General features: G+C 45.0%; 1 pseudogene across 1 annotated transcript; it reads right to left on the bottom strand.

Annotated features, from left to right (window-relative positions):
- Positions 1–398: 398 nt before the first annotated feature.
- On the bottom strand, positions 399–1,754 carry LOC308240752 (elongation factor 1-gamma-like; annotated as a pseudogene). Its single transcript has one exon. The product of its transcript is annotated as an elongation factor 1-gamma-like (transcript).
- Between the last annotated feature and the right edge of the window lie 1,387 nt (positions 1,755–3,141).

The raw sequence follows: 3,141 nt of genomic DNA, 5'->3' as shown, positions 1-3,141 counted from the left end.
TTGCTTAGTTTCTTCTCCTTCTGGAATCCCTATTATGCGAATGTTGTTTCGTTTTGGGGGTTGTCCCAAAGTTCCCTTAGGCCCTCCTCCTGCTTTTTAAGTTTCTTTTCCAGTTGCTGCTCTGCTTGGGTACTTTTTCCTACCTTGTCTTCTAGCTCAATGATGTGGTCCTCCACTTCTTATAGTCCACTGTTGAAGCTTTCTATTGTGTTCTTTATTGAAGTGATGTCCTTTTTTATTTCTTCTTGGTTCTTCTTCATTTCCTCTTGATTCTTACACATATTGTTGAATTTGTCTTTAACCCTTTTCAGCATCCTTATGACCATTCCTCTGAATTTTTTTTTGATGCTCATTTTCTTTTAATGACTTCCAGCTCTCTGTAGGATGGGTGCAGGCAGCTAGATGATGGCAAGAGATGTTAACTTGAAGATCTTGCCCTGATTGAAGGCTTTGCCCATGTGCTGGAAGACCCCCTCCCAGCAAAAGTACTCTTGCACTAGCATCTGGGTCTCCACACTGCTGGGATCTAGCTTCCACCATTTGTATAACTTGTAGTCCATCTGGCAGTCTGGACTCAGTGGAAAGGCAAGCTCCTGGCCTCGGAAGACCCAGACTCCAGAAATCAAGCTGCTGTTGGTTTCAAAGAGGATGGCACTGGCAAAGGAGTTCTTCCTCAGCTTTTCCAACCACTGGAACATTTCAGTGATGAGGTTGTAGATCATGAACGTCTGGGAGAGCTCTTCAGGGAAGCGGTACTCAGAGTACCTCAGGGACCTGCTGTCCTTATCAAAGTGCTCCCAAAAATATGGCAGCGCCACTGACAGCAGGTCCTCATTGCAGTACTTGCGCTTGAATTTATCCAACACAAAGGTACTCCTGGGCAGGTGAGCAAAGGGTTCCTTGGCCATAGGCTCCACCACCAGCGCCTGCTCATACTCATCCATCTCCTCCTCAGGAGTGGATGCAGCAGCCTTTTTTTTCTCCTCTTTCTGCTTGGTCTGGGGCTTTGTCTTCTCCTCCTGAGGTCCTTTCTTTTTCCAGGGTATGTCCTTTTTAGCCTAGCTCTCTGCAAACTTTTTAGCATCAAACTGGGCCATCTTCTCACAGAGCTTTACCTCCCCCAAGACAGCGCAGAACTGAGGCTGGTTAATGCAGGTGAGGAACCAATGGTTGGTGTTGGGGAAGGCCTGGTGGAAAGACGGCTCCAGGACCTGATTATAGAACCACAACAGGGTGCAGAAAACTGTGATGTCAGCCAGTGTCACACGTTCACCCACCAGAAAGGTCCTTGTCTTCAAGTGAGCATCCAGCAACCCTAGTATTTACATCATGTCCTCCTTTGTAGTCTCTGTGACCTGCTTATTGTAGTGCATGATGCCCAAGGTGGGGAACACCCAGGTACTGGCTGGGGGTATTATGTCACTATCAGCAAAGCTCACCCACCTGGGCTGCTGCTTCTGGACTACTTCCCTGCAGGTCCTCATTGCTCACATAGTAGGCAATGACATTGCTCTCAAACACACAGAATCCATCATCACCTTCAAATGCTGGAAACTTGCCTGCAGGAAACTTGAGGAGAAACTCAGGGGTATGGTTGGTTTGGCCAAGTGGAAGTGGGGTGGTGCAGAGGGTACATGGACCCGAGCCCCGCTGTACTGCACAGCAATGAGAGCCTGGAAGTCCCTCCAGTTTTCAGGGTATGTGTACAGGGTCCCAGCCACCATGGTGATTTGGCAGAGAAAGGGAGTGGGGCTCTCAGTCGCTCTGAATTCTTTCTCTGACAAATTGCTTGCCTTCATTCTGTCTATTTCCTTTTCCAGTGATTACTCCTTTTCCTTCATATGGGGCCTATTTCTTTGTCTCCCCATGTTCACTCCTCCCAGGGTGTCTGGTTATGCAGCTCTCTCTCTCCTGCACTGACTCTCTCCAAGTGATCTCTGACCTTTCTGTTCACTGAGTGCCTCACCAGCTGTGTTTAATTCGCCCGTTCTGGGTGGGTGTTTTTTGATTCAGCTGTTCCTTCTATCTGCTCTGTGAAAAGGTGCAGGACCCAACTGGGTATTAGGCTGCCACCTTGTCTTGGTGTTTGTGGGTTTGTAGCTGAGGCAGCTGGTCCCAGGGGATTGTGGTTGTAGGGTCCCTGGATGTATCCGAGGTCTCATCAGTTAAAGGTAAGGCTGGGCTTCTGATCACAGCTGCTCTCCCCTTCAAGATCGCATGGTCTCTGTGATAGAGCCAACCACCAGGAGAGATTTCAGCAGTAGTAGATGCTGCCCCATCAGGGGAGCCTGGTCCACCAGTCCCCAACAGTCCTGAGGAATATAACTGTCCCTCACTCACAAATACAGACACTACCTACACATCCATGCACTCTCCTTTCACTCTCTCACTCACACACTATCTTGTAGCCTACCATCCCATCAGCCACCATCTTCAAGCCTCTCCTATATATTTTTGAATGATAGACTTGCTGATAAAGTAATCTTGGTTTTAGATTCTAGATTTTCATTACTTTAAATATTTCATACTGTTCCTTTTTTGTCTGAAGTGTTTCTGTTGGCTTTTTCCTTCACCAGCTTAGTGAAGTTTTCTGTCATTATTTCTTCACACAGTTTCTCTATACCTTACTACCTGTCTTCTTCTTTTGGTACCTCTATGATACAGATGTTGTTCTATTTCATGTTGTCTCATAGTTCCCTTAAACCATTCTCATGATTTTTAAGTATTTTTACTTTTTGCTGCTCTGATTGTTTATTTTCTACCTTCTCTTCTAATTTGCTTATTTGATCATCTTTTTCATCAAGCCTGCTTTTAATTCCTGTTTCTTAGTAATAATTTCTCTATATTTTTTCATGCTGAGGCAACTTCCACTAAATTCCTCGCAGTTCCCACTATTAGTTCTATTAAGTTTCTTGTTTTCACTGTTACTTGAACATATTTATAACCATTACTCTGAACCCTATATCTGATAACTTGCTTATCTCCATCTTGTTTAGGTGCTTTTTGGTGATTCTTCATATTTTTTAATTTGGGGGTTGTTTCTTGTCTCCCCATTTTAGTTGTTTCTTTGTGTTTGTATCTCTGTATTAGATATACTTTCTATGACTCCCAGGATTTGTAGTGTTGGCTTTTGCAGTAAAT

This window comes from Plecotus auritus (genome assembly GCF_963455305.1).
Source record: "Plecotus auritus genome assembly, chromosome: 1".
Taxonomy (NCBI): domain Eukaryota; kingdom Metazoa; phylum Chordata; class Mammalia; order Chiroptera; family Vespertilionidae; genus Plecotus; species Plecotus auritus.
Note: the sequence above shows the minus strand (reverse complement) of the source record. Positions and strands in the feature narration are given on the sequence as shown.